Genomic DNA, 14,365 nt, shown 5'->3' with positions numbered 1-14,365 from the left:
CTTGGATCCCTTGCAGCATGGTCTGCACAGGTAAGTCCAGGTAAGTTTTCCCCTTATGAGCCTGGCGCCCATGGCACCAGGACTGAAGTCTCATATGAGCCTGGTGCCAAAGGCGCCAGGACTGTGTCCAGATGGCCCCTAACAGGGGTCGCTGGGCCTTTCCCCGGGAACGTGATGCCTGCTCCCGGGGCTGCTGGACCTGGTCTGGTTCCCCGGGGGTAGGCATCATGACAGTGTTTAATGCAGTTTCTTGAGTGTTGAGGGGGGATGGTAGTCGTTGGGCCAATGTAGGGTCTGTGGGATTTTGCTTTAGTTCTAAGACCGTAATGTACCCTTCGAGATAGGTCAGTTTGGTTAACATTGAAGCTTGGATTGATATTTGATCTTTTAGAGTATTTCCGATAGTTTCGTAAAAGTTTGGTAAATGGTGTGAAGGCAATCGTTATTGCCGACATCAGGGTACACATGTTGGGTGTTTTTGGTTGAGTTTCTTGAGGAGCTGCTGAGCTTTGGGACGATGGTCTGCTCCTGACTGGAGACAATGGTCGCATCGTTGGTGTACCTGGGTGTGGCGGCATTCTATTTGGTTGGTCCAGAGAATATCTTCGTGGATGGTTGTAGTTGTCCAGGTTTGAATAAAAGGTGTCTAAGGTTTCTCGAATTGCAGTCTATTCTTCGATTTCAAGGGAATCTTGTTTTCGTACGGGGTTCCCGAGGTTTCTTTGTTGAGTCTATGTGGATCTTCTAGAGCAGCAGGTGGTGGATTTTCCGCCTTTTCTTAACTGTTATCAGGTTCAACTGGGCGGGGTCTTAGACCGCAATTGGGGTCAGGTCATGTTGGTGAGGTAGGTTTGGCCTGATAGGGGACTTTCTCCCAGTAGATTGAGGCTTTTAGATGGAATTTGAGCCCCCGCCGACGGGTTTTCGTCCAGGGGTTGGATCCGTTCTTGCTGCTCCAGTTCAGGGGCTTTTGTATTAACGGTTGGAGCTTCTTCCCGGGTGGACATGGACGCTTCCGGCCCATCCGGTGGTATGTTTATCGTTGGGGGGTGTTGGGGAGGATGTTGAGAGAGAGCCTGTGTCAAGATCGTGCTCGACTTGCAGTGCAACAGTCTTTGTTGGGGCAAGTGTGAATGCAGGTTTACCTGTAAATTGCCAATGGTCCTTGTTTATTTTTTGAACAATGTTATCGAGACCTCTCTGTGGGGGCGGAGAAAGTTTTCGTTGTGCTGTTGCCAATTTAGGCTGCTTACGTGGTGGTGTATTTTCATTTATGGCTTCATGGATTTCAGCGTCCATTAGTTCTTGGCATTTTTCTTGTATTGCTTTCGAAATGTTTGCAGAAAAAGTCTGATAGCAGCTTTAGAGGGGGTTGGGATTTCTTTGTCCCCTTTCTTGTGCCCTTAGGGGCCGCACGACCCGTTTTATTGGACTTGCCTTGTTTTTGGCTCACTCTTTGCTTCACCAAAGGTTTTGTTGTTTTATTGGATTTGGCTTTGTCTGGGTTTTCATCAGTGGAGTCACCCACTTTCCTTGGTTTTTTTTTCTTGTTTTCTGAATTATTTTTATCTTTTTCATTATGAGGTGTGTAGGGTGCCGGGACAACATTGATTTGAGCGGTGCCATGCAGATCAGGAGGTACAGTATCCACTAGATTAACATGAATCTGTGCTTTTACCGTTACTACGGTAATGGGTGGAGCCGAGTCATTGTTGGTTTCGCTTTCTGTGTTGGACGCAGGACGCGCGGCTCCAGGCATCTGCGAAGATGATGGATCCGATGATTCTGGTCGGTTGAGACCACTATGACCGGGCCCTCGGTCCTCGCATTTGCTCGTCAGCTTTCCTGATGAGTTGCCCTCCAACGGGGCGGCCGGTGTGAATTCCAATGCCGTCTGTTCCGGAAGTGCATGGGCCAGCGCGGCCGGAGAACTCAAAGCGGAGCTCTCGCAAAGGCTAAACCAGCATGCGTTCGGTCGAGGGCCACAGGAGAAAGCTTCGTTTGGCTTACGGGCTCGCTTGAGGTAAGGTTGTTTCCCCCGGAGGAAATGTTGATGTCCTTTTGAAGTATATTATCACAGATTGTTTGGACTCTGTGCTTTCCACTGGAAGGAGAAGATTGTATATGTGTGACGCTTCCCTTATTCAGACGAAATTCTATGCTCTCAGCACTCGGGTGAAGGAGAGTTTGGTAATGTTCTTGTGTGATATTGATGTTTTCGATTGAAGACTCCTTGCGGAGGCAGGCGCTCCTTAGGCAGCGTCCTATATCGTCTTCAGGATCCGGATAGGGAGTCAGAGGGGTGGCCGTCTTTGCAGTCCTTGCCGTCTTGCCTGGCATGACTGCAAGACTGCCACTCACCGCCACTCTGTGTCCGCTCCGCAGAGTAAATGAGTATAAGTAGGGACTGCTGGAACACGCCTCCAAAGGTTGATGTAGACAGGGAAAAAATACTGGGATGGTGGGAGCAAACTGCAAGACTGCCACTCACTGCCACTCTGCGTCCGCTCCGCGGAGTAAATGAGTATAAGTAGGGACTGCTGGAACACGCCTCCAAAGGTTGATGTAGACAGGGAAAAAATACTGGGATGGTGGGAGCAAACTGCATGACTGCCACTCACCGCCACTCTGCTTGCCCACTCCGCATGCCGTTTTAAATGGGCATCTTTCTGCCCACGAAATGCATCAACATGAACTTCGCGGTTGACTTTTCTAATTGTACTGCTGCCTTTTTCTGCATGTTGGGATCCTCAGGGGCTCAGCGAGAAGCTCCAGATGTAGTGGATGTGTCCCACCAGCCTTGGCTGGAAACCACGGAGAGAACATATCTCACCTGTGTTGCATGCCTGTTTTGACATATTACTACAAATTAGGGGAGTACGACTACGATCTGAAAGTGGGCAGTGAGAAGGTTGGGCGTTTAATCTTTCTAAACCATAAAAATATTCTTAGACCTATATATTATTCCGTGTTTATTGCAATATGAACTATTAAAAAATATCAATTTATTGGTGCTTGTAACTGTTAGTTAATAACATACATCTGCTCACAGAAACATTAAAGGATTTGAAGACAAGAGCTCTTCTCTTCGTCTCGCCACCAACCACTTCCCTTCTGATCTTGCCTCTGCCTGAGCAGGCTCAAGCACTCCCAGTGATGTCTTGAATTGTTGGAGCTGGGTAGTAAATCCTTTTGTAACACTTATGCAAGCTAGGTCAGGTTAGCATCACGTCTTAATCCAAGACAATTTCTGTTTTCAAAATGTGTACTTTCAGCTGCCGCTTTTCCAAACTCCCTCTTATCTTCACAAAACACACCAAGGTCTGGAAGCCCCTACGTGAGCCCAATACGTAATATCTCCGAACAAGACTCACGTTTTGGAGACCACGACAGTGGCCATGTCATGTGTGCAGCATGACATTGCTATTTCATGCTGCACGCCGCCCTCTGAAGGTGGTGAAACATCCAGAGGCCAGTTACCCGGCAGAGCTCCTTGCCGCTTGCAATGGGTGGATGAGGTAGGTATGGAACTGTTGCATGGAGAATGTGAATAAGTGACACAAGGCGACTTTCAGAATTCAGCTTCAGCAGGGTCTGTCTGTCCTGCACTTAGGTTGAGCGGGAAGATTTCAAAAATTGGATTTCTAGATCTTTATCTATCGAGAGAATTTTTTTAATTAAAAATCAAATCTAAATTTTCACGACACGGTTTAAAATAGTTATCGTTTACCGCAGTGCATGTGAATGTGCACACATCCATGTGCGACCATGAACACGCAGATCCCACTTGTGGCATAGATCTTTGTGGTTTCCCCACTGGTGCGTGCATTGTCGGAGAGGGCGGAGACCACTTATGTTTGCTACACCTGAACAGCACCTCTGGATCTGTGCCAGGTGGGGGTTCACTTGGTTTACCACCTGGTCTATGAAACATTAAATCCTAATAAGTTTGCAGATACAGCCCTCGACCTGATTTTGAACAAATAACCCAAAGATGCAGTAATCAATTTCTTAAGATGACCATTAAGCTGAACTCAGTTAGGAATTCATACGGATATCAATGAAGGATAAAGAGTGGCTGATGGTTTTCCCTGGAAAGTCATACGCCAGACAAAGAGGCAACATATGTTGGTGGTCGTGAGGGAATTGTCCGTTTTTGAAGAATGCATTATATGTTATGTTATGTTATGTTACTTGCATTTATATAGCGCCTTATGTACCATTGGTATGGTCTGAAGGCGCTGGTAGGTTGAACGCCCTTGGGAACCGAAGTTCAAGTCAGTAGAGACATGAATTTGGTGCTGAAGAAATATAACCTTAAATGGGTTTGAAATGTAAGTGCATAATTATAACAGTATCCCATTTTAGTAAAGCTTCATACCATATTTGTCACGCTTCTAAGCATTGTAATAGTGGCTGTTTGACCTCAGAGGGATGATGGGCTGAGTCGGCTCCGCCAGTGCTCCAATTTGCCAATTGCAGGCAGATCTCATGTCAGAGGTGAGCACTTAACCTCTCAAGCTAGCCACAAGATGATATTGTAAATCATTGTCTTGGGCTGCTGTTAAATATTTTAGTAAGTAAGATTTTATTAGGTTTTGAGATACTTTTGACAACTACCGGTCCAAGCAGGCGTGCAACAACATTACATAACAACTTCCAAGCAAAGCATCATTAGCACCCCAACCCCATTTCTCCCCACCTCCCGGGAGTGCTCACAGGTAACACATTACAGGCAACAACATATCTGACAAGCTAAGTAGGTAGTTATGACTCAGATAAAAAGGTTTAGGGTAGTCCAAGTTGAGGGCTCGAAAAGGGGGACCAGACCGTTGTGAACGTGAGTAAAGAGTTCCTCATGTTAGCTGTAAGCTTTTCCATGGCAAGAGTTTTCCAGACTTTGTCCAGCCACATAGCTATAGTTGGCGGCTCAGGTTTCTTCTATAAATGTGAAATATAGAGCTTGGCCGCCAGCAGCAGGTGCGCTACCAGCTTGAGTTCCGCTTCCATGCACTTTTGTTTAAGCGAGTCATGCAGGCCTAGGATACATATTATGGGTCTTCTGGAATTTCTGATCCCTCCTTGTCCTTCAGTTTCGACCTGACGTCCAGCCAGAAGTCTTGCAATGCCGGGCAGACCCAGAGGATATGCAGTAGAGATCTCTCTGTCCTGCACCCTCTCCAACAAAACTCTGAGATTGTTGGTCATACCAGGTGTAACCGGGAGGGGGTTCTATTCCATCTGGTCAGTATCTTGGCCTGTATTTCCGCCAGCCGCGGTCACAGCTTGGAGTGATTTTTCACATATTTCCTACCCCAGGTGCCGGGGGATAGATCTCTACCCAGCTCTCTAACCCACAATAGGATCGTCTTTCAAGGAGCGAGAGCGATTAATTGCTTTATGTAGCTCAGATATCTGCCCTGCCAAAGCCAATCTCAAGAGGGGTTAACTCCCTGGTAGCCAATTTCTAAACAGATGGGTGAAACACCCAGTATCTGGCTTGCAGGTATCCAAAAGGGTTGCCCTCAGTGAGCCTCATTACATTTTTGCATTCCTCAAACGTTCTAATCCCTGCCCCTGGAAAAGAGGTCTACCTCCTTGCTAGGCTCCCTATCCAGCCACCTCTGAAATCACTTATCCGCAATACCAAGGGACATACCGAGGGAGAAGCTGTCATTGTGGAAGAATGGGGATAAGGGTAAGGAGAAGGAGCAGGCCCAAGGAAATCTGCTCAGATTGTCCCAGGCTTCCAGGGTTGCCCTGGTAATGGGATTTACATATAGTTCTCTGGCCCGGCCACTCCTCGGCACCCACGGTGGCGTCCATAACTAACGTCCCGCTACAGCCTGTTCCATGGCCACCCAGGACTTTCTGGAGTCTTTTTGTACCCAGTCGATCATGGGTCTGATCTGTACTGCCAGGTAATAACTGAGAAGCTTGGGAAAGGCTATGCCCCCCTGTACCCTTGCGGCATACAGTATATGCTTGTTCACCCTGGAAGAGGCCCCATTCCATAGGAATTTCAGAAGTAAGGGTCTCATATTTGCAGAGTGTGCTTAAAGTCAGGGATAGGGATCGACTGGAAGAGATTCAGGAATCACGGGAGCACGTTCATTTGAATAATGGCCATTTTGCCAAACCAGGATGTGTCGAGAGCACCAGCGGGCCAAGTCCTTCTGAACCCCCTGCACCAGGGACGGGTAGTTAAGTTTATATAAGTGGGTCAAGTTTTCTGGTATGTTTACCCCCAGAAATTTCAGCGATCCTGTAGCCCAGGTGTATGGAAAACGTTGCTCCAACTCCGACCTTAAGAGTTGGGGGATGTTAATACCTAAAATTTCAGATTTGGCGCAATTGATTTTCAAACCCAAGACGCCCCCGCACAGTCGCAATTCTTCTCGGCTAAGAAGTTGCTTGGCTCTGTAAGTGACAATATAATGCCATCCACAAACAAGTTAATTTTGTGCTGGGCCCCCCAATTTTGATACAACCTGTCGACCCTTATGCGTGCCGCCAAAGGCTCCATAACCATGGCAAATAAAAGGGGCAACGGGGTGCAGCCCTGCCGCTTTCCACTCTTTAACCCCATCCAGGTATGCCTTCTGCTGCTGAGCGTCTGGTTCGTCGGAGGAGTAGAGCGTGCTGTTAAATTTGTTAAAGAGATTCTTTTTCCTCCACTCTCTTTTCTGGCCTTGCCAATGGGTTAAGATAAAGGAGGAGCCATTCTGCTGCCTAAGGAACTGGGCTAATAGTCTCCCCGGGACGTTTCCCTGCTCATAGTAGCGCTGACGGAAACAGTGCAGGGCGCGTTCTACCCTCTGGGTTATTAGCAGTTTTTGCTGATTTTTTTTTTACCGTTGTGGTCTCTCTAAGGGCCTTCCTTGGGGGGGGGGGGGGCCTTGCTGTATTCCTCTTCTTTTTTTTGCCTACTGCAGGAGCCTCTGTTCTACTTGCCCACGCAGCAGCGTGCATTGCAATGCTCTTCTCGCTCGCCTTTCAGACCACAGTGCTTCCTACAGCCCTTCAAAGGCAATCATCTGACAGGACGAGCTATACAAAATTAAGATAACATACCATATAGGGGATAGCACCGAAGGCTGGTGGGCGCTCTCCTTCAGACATCCTTTTCTGTACTATTAGACAGCTGCTAGAGGGGAGATCTAGTGTCTGGTGTTCCTTGATGAAATCAGTTGATGTGGTCCAGGGCAGCTACCATCATTGTGGTAATTAGTCTAAAAGTCAGTGGATCCCTCTTGTTTTTTTGAGTGGCTCATTAATCGCGGTTCAGTACTTTGGGGCTTATTACGAGTATGGCGGTGCAGGAAAAAAAAGTGGCAGCCAAAGCGGCAGAATTACCACAGGCGGAATTACTGCCATTTTAATTCCGCTGAAATCCCATATGGAGTTCTACGGACTCCGAATTAATGCGGACTAACACAACAACCACTAGTAATCCCGCAGTAAATCTGCTGGACCAAGTGGCGGTAACAGTAATATCATTTGGCAATATTCTGGCAGATTTACCACTGGAATACTGCCCAACTCTTTTTTTCAAACTTTTATTTTTGGTTTGCAAATCACATCACAGCTGTTCCACATTATCACTGATTTTGAAGCATACAATATGATAATACATAACCCCTACATTTCATATGTCTAGACAGCAATCAGGTACCTTTGCGCATTTACAGAGTTTTCCATTATCAAAAGAATTCCGGGCTATCCGGTCTTGGGCAGAGTCTATTCCCCATCAGAGTTCTCTTTGTCGGATAGGGTTCTATTCAGGTATGATCTAAACGGAGTCCATATGTCTTTTGGTCTACTTGTTATGGGCATTTTTCCTATATAAGTTTCTTCGCACAATCGTTAACGTATCTTAATCCTTTAAGGAGGTGATCTGTGCGGGGGTCGTGCTTGCTTTTCCATGCTTGAAGAATACATTTCTTAGCTACTACACATGTTACGTTGAACAATCTTCTAGTTTTCTCTGGTACTTTCCCTATGTCTCCAAACAGGTATTTTTGGGGGCTGAGCTGCGCCGGGATCTGTGTGATCTCCTCTAGTAACCTCCCGCCAGATACCAGCGATCATGGGACATGCCCAGTACACATGGAATGCATCCGCTCTGGGGCTTCCGCATTTCGGGCAGTCTGCCGACAATGTGTTGTAGAATTTCGCCATTTTAATCAGTCTGAGGCCGGCATTCAGTGAGACTTTTTTAGATAAGAGGCAATATCTTGACCATTTCCCCTCTTCTATGGTTATGTCCATGTCCATCTCCCATGAGGTTTTGATGTTATTTGAAGATTTTGAGTGTGTTTGAATTATGTTGTATAGCTTCGACACCCCTGTACTAGATTGTGAATAAAGTGACTGAAAACATGCATGTATGGGTGGGTCTTCTGGGTATGTTGGCCATCGCTTCTTGAAAGCAGCTTTCATGTGGTGGTATTGGAGGGTGGCCAATTGGGTTCTCCCCACTGTGTCTGCAAAGTCTTCTGGTGTAACGAATCTATCATTTGGAAACATATCTCATTTTGATTTCATATTCCAGAACCCATGTCTTCTGTATACTGGTATTGTATGAGGGTTTGATGCCCGGGAAATTCCATAGCAGGGTTTGCAAGTCATAGGGTGTGTGTATTTGCAGTCTTTTACTGATCACGGCCCAGGCTGCGATCGTGGAGGTTCTGGGTCGAATTTTCATACATCCCTGTGGTTTTCGTGAATATTATGGAGCGCAGATCAGTAGGCCAGACAGAATGGCGTTCGATGGGGACATGCAGTGTTCTATCTGTTGGGTCCTGCCGGTATTTAGCGTATTGGGCTTGTACTACCAAGTAGTACAGCTCGAAATCGGGTGCAGCAATGCCCCCCATTTCGTACGACTCCACCAATTTCTCCCACTTCATTCTGTTACTACCGCCCTTCCATGTGAATGTTGTTGCCATGGATCGTAGGTTCTCAAAAAAGGGTGTGCCTGGCCATATTGGGACATTGCTGAACACGTACAGGAGCTTGGGGAGTACCACCATTTTTAGTACCGTGATGGGACTAATGAGTGATATAGGGAGTCTAGTTTAGTATGGATCGTTTGTAATAGGGATTCATAATTGTCGATGTATAGGGACGTCCTATCTCTAGAAACGAGAATACCAAGATATCTGATATGGTTAGGGGACCACCTAAGACCATGCGTATGTGTAGGACGGGTGGTGGCTGGAGTTAGTGGGAAAATCTCAGATTTTGTGGTGTTCATTTTGTATCCCGAGTATACCGTGAATTCTTCTATCACTGCCAATATGGGAGCTAGATTTTTCTCTGGTTCGCGTATGTACAGTAATGTTTCCTCCGCATATAACGGAGAATGCCGGCCATCCTTATGCCCCTCTGTTCCTGTTCTAGTCTGACCGCTGTCACAACTGGTTCTATCGTGAGAGCAAAGAGGATGGGAGAGAAGGGGCATCCTTGCCTGGTTCCCTTATTTAATCTAAAATGGATGGACAAATTATGGACCCTGGCTTTGGGGGAAGTGGAAAGCAGCCTGACACATTGTGTGAAGTATGGACTGAATCCAAATTTATCTAGAACCTCAAACAAGTCGGCCCAAGAGACTGAGTCGAACGCTTTCTCGGCGTCGAGTGTTACAGCCACTGCCTGTACCCCTGATTTAATCTGACCCATGACTCCGAACAGTCTGCGTAGGTTTAAGGCCGTGGACCTTGTTGGGATGAAGCCGCATTGATCGGGGTGTATAAGGGTAGTCATTTTGGGTAACAATATGGTTGCAGGCATCTTTGCATAGATCTTGATATTGATATTTTATTTCTATCGTGCTCGTACACAAGTGTTTCAGAGCGCAACAAGGCAAGGGAGGAGAACAGGGGAGAACAAAACAACGATTTTACTAGGCCCAGTGAATTTGAGAACGCGCAAGTGCATGGGAGAGGGGGAGGGGAAAAGTGCATGGAAGGGGGGAGAAGTGGAAAGTGCGAAGCAGAGGAGAAACAGATAAATAACAATAAATAAATAATAAAGACAACAAACAGTGGTAGTGCAGCCAGAAATTTGCAATTGCTAGGTTTAAGGCAGCAGACAGGGTAGGTCTGATAAGTGCAGGAAGAAAAAGGGGGGGCTTTATGGGTACAGATAAAGACCCCAGTGCAAGGGGAGGCCCGGAGGCAGTGCAGGAGGATGGCGGGGTGAGAAGGTACCTGGGCCCAGAGGACAGAGGGTGGCCAGGTGCACGGTGCCAAGAGAGAACAGATCAGCAGGGGAGAGGGGGAGCGAAGGCAGAAGAAAAGAGGAAGGTCTTGAGGTGCTTCCGGAACCGGAGATGGTTCTCCTCAAGTTTTAGAGTGGCAGGGAGGCTGTTCCAGAGGATCGCCTTTGGGTCTGGACTCCAGCCGAGAAGTCGGGATAGATGTGAATGTTGTTGTTACCGTGTCTCAGGGGTCCCATTTCTCTTGCCAGTCTCAGCGCTGTGTCTTTGTCTCTATAGTTGAGTAGCTTAGCGATGACCGTTCAAGGGGGGGCACCCGGCTTGGGGCCGGGGCCAGAGTACGATGCGCCCTTTCAACCAAGAACTGTGGGGAGAAGGAGTCTTTGCCGAGCAGGGATTTCAGCAGGTTTTCAATGCGGGATTCCATTGGTCCCTTGCAAAAGGACTCTGAGAGCCCAACAATCCGTATGTTGTTACAGTGCAATCTCGATTCCAAATCTTCACATTTGCCCCGGAGCTTTGTCATCTCCCCTTTCAGGAGTGTTATGTCGTGGGTATTTTGGTGGATTGGATCTTCATTGGCGCTGATTCTGGTTTCCGTTTCTGTAATTCGGGAACTTTCTTTGTCAACACAGGCTTTGAGTGAGCCTATTGTTGAGACAATGTCATCTAGTTTGACATTGACTGCTAGGAACCCGTTTTCCACCGTAGTGAGGAGGTGGTCAAATTTTGTGTCGTCTGCTGATGCTGCTGTGGTGGCAACAGGTGGGTCCGAGCTACCGGTGAACACTTGTGAATTTGTGTATGAATCCATTGGACCTGTCTTCCTGTTTTTTACAACGTTCTTTCCAGGCATCTCAAGAATGTCTATCCTGCGTGGCCCGGTCCAGTTGGTGTATCTGGTCAACCAGCCCGAGCTGCATGTGCCTGTACCATGATCTAGGTTGTCGTGGATGTGAGCCACAGGGAACAGTGTTATCGGGAGAAACAGTGTCAAGGCACCAGTTGGCTTTTTTTTCCTCCTTCGTTGGGCTGATTCACTGGTGGTAGGCCCTCTGTCCCCTGCTGAGCTCAGTGTTGGATCGCTGTACTCAGTAGATTGCGGCAGCAGGGCCGCAGTTTGCCAAAGGATGTTGGTGTTATTGAGTGGCAGATGTTAGCAAGCTGGATGTTAATTTGTGTGCCACCTAGTTGTTACAAGGAGTGGACTGTGTCCTCTCACATATTTGCCTTTCCTTGATCTGCGTTGCCACCAGGGATACTAATGTTTGCTTGTGGGCCCACCTTAGGGCTTGTTGATCCTGGTTCCTGCTGGACTCGGAACCGGTATGACGAATTCCAAAGCTGGCGTGACTTGCTGGGCTATTGAGGCGGGTAAATTTGCGGCTGGGTCCAGGTGCCCGCGTTGAGAGGTGCGTGCGGCGCCTGATGATCTGTGAGGATCTCGTGTCTTGGCGGCATCCCCGGCCGCATTGGTGGACGTCCCCGTGAAACTGCGATGGGGCCTCTGGTCCTTTTGTTTATTTTCTCTTCTTTTTCCCCCCCTTTTTGGGTGCTGGTCGGGTTTCCTCACTGGGTGGACTTGTGCTGGTTAGCGCTGGTGGAGCGTGGCTGCCCTGGTCCGCGGTGTGCCCTCGGCCCGCCTATGGCATCACCCGATGGATGGGGGGAGGCGGAGGACAGCCCGGGTCCGGTCCTGCGGGCCTCGTATTCCCACGAGGCCGTGCCGTGTGCGTATCGTGGGCGCTGCCGTTTGGTGTTGGATCGCCGTTGATGCCCCAGTGAGCCTGGGGCGGAAGGGGAATGGTGGCGTCCTTACCAGATAGCACTGTTTGGTACATGGGCTTTCAGGTTCGTCTTCCACCTGCACCGCCGGTGCCTTCTGTCGTCTTCTGCAGCTGGGTCTGGTGGAATCGGCCCCGGGAGCTGCAGAGGCGGCTATTGTTTTTATCGCTCCTCTCCGTGGCCCGCTACGCTGGCTCTGCCTCCACCAAAGCTTCCACTGAGGCCTGTACACGCGCCGGAGCTGCGGGCTCTGCGTTAGGATCTCTGGTGCAATGGGACGGCTCGCTGTCTCACTCACGCGACCTTGAATTCCCTGTTACCGCTCAAGATTTTCAGCATTCTACCTTTTTCATTCAAGATTTTGAGAAGCTACAAGGGCCTGGCTTTGCCATTGAAGGAGTTATACACTTCAGCTCCTTCATTTGAAGTCAGTTTGCTGCCACATAAGCTTGCCACAGTATAGTTTAATAATGAGCTTGCAAGTTGGATGGCCAGAGGACGGGACTTCCAAAACCGCATTTCAGTCGTGTTCTCAGACTAAGGGATTCACAATTCCATGACCTACAGCTGACGAACGTCAATAGGGTGCTCCCCGGGAGAGCCTGGTTTTGACGTTCTTGTCTGCAAAGTATAGTAGCAGTGTCTTGCCGCAACAGTGAGATTGCGCTCTGCTCAGGGACGTCATTTCACCCTAATGCCAGGGGTAGCGGAAGTGACACCACATGACCCTTAACCTCTGATGACATCACAGGAAGTGATGTCATTTGACCCCACCCAGAAGTGACATCATGGGAAGAGATGGAACACAACCGTTTACCCCTTGACAAAACAGGAAGTGGCATCACGTAACATTGTTTCTAAAAACACTATAAAAATATGGTTACATTATTACTGTAACGTGATATACATTTCATACATCAATGGATCACCATATGCATCGACAGAAAAAAACATGTTATAACTGCAACTTGCGGAAAGCAAAATACATAGTGCAAAATGGATGCTTATTCTACTCTAAATGCTTTTTGGAGGATCTGGTCTGCATTGTGAATTTGAGGTGTATAAGAAAAGACTAAATCAGTGACACACCCCCTGAATTGTGCCTGAAATAAACCTTTAATGAGTCTAGCAATTATTGTATGGCATTCCAGAAAGACAAATAGCTTTAATAACCACATGGCATTGGCCACAGCCCAGGAGCTTCAATGTGTAAAAAAAAAAAGAAAAAAAAACATTTTTTTTAAGAGTAGCAAGGGAGACCACAGGGGTAGCAAGTGCGACCCCTGGCGACCCCCTAAATGATGTCCCTGGCTCTGCTTATTGCCACGTCGCATGTCCATCACAAGGGTTGGTCGTTGAGTTCCTGTCATTGAAGAGGATCTCTTGGGAGCAAGAGTCCACCGTAAGCTTTGATGTCAGCTGCCTTAGCCACACCATTTGTTTGCTCAAACGATGCCAGGGTATGTGGCCAAGTCTGAGATTGCGGGCCTGGTTCCTTTTGTGGTGCATCTGTAGGACGCGTTGTGGCCAGATTCTGAAAACATTTGTGGGTGCAAGTAATTAGAGGCGTACTTGCCCCGAATAAAGGAGCAGCCCAATTCACAATCGACACCTGAATGCGTGCGCCCTAGATGTGCACAATCAGGTGCCATGTTTCACCCCTTTCCACATTGGTGCATCTCAGGGGCTGTTTCTGCACATTTAAAAGTTCAGACAGACAGGATCAAATTCACAGAAATGAGGGATATTTGGGAACAGTTGCGGGGGGCAGAGGTGGACTGGAGCCAAAAGAGGCCCTGGAAATAATTTTCAAAGTGTCCCCATATTACACATTTTCAGCAAATCCAACCCTTTTCCTATGGGAAAAGATGGAAATACCACACAAAAGAGGCCCAGGGTGCAGAGGCCTACCTGGAATTCGCCAGAGTTCCCTACAGCCCACCCCGGGGGCAGGGGAGGGGCATTTTACTACCCTGTCATGCATTTTTCTTGAAGTGTGACAGCCGCAGTTTAAACTGCAGCTGTCACGCCTGCATTTCCATCCCCCAAACAGGGATGGGCATGCTTTTTTGGGGGGTTTTCTCGAATTTCACAGAGACTCATCCTTTAAGGGCCTTTCTCATTAGTGCTGATGCGCATAAGTGTCACGTGCCCGACACTAATGAATGCAGGGGCCTGGCCAGTGCATCTCTGCGCTACTGTCCGGCCAACACCCTGAAATGCACGTCGCCTTCTGCACTTTTCTATAATGAGCGCAAATGAAAAAAAGTGCATCGTCTGCCCTTGTTTCAAATGCACATTTTTGAAAATCTGGTCCATAATATTTGTCTGATTCCAAACGCTGTATACTCGGATCAC

The sequence above is a fragment of the Ambystoma mexicanum genome, chromosome 11 (genome assembly GCF_040938575.1).
Source record: "Ambystoma mexicanum isolate Mex_15411 chromosome 11, UKY_AmexF1_1, whole genome shotgun sequence".
Lineage (NCBI taxonomy): Eukaryota > Metazoa > Chordata > Amphibia > Caudata > Ambystomatidae > Ambystoma > Ambystoma mexicanum.
Note: the sequence above shows the minus strand (reverse complement) of the source record.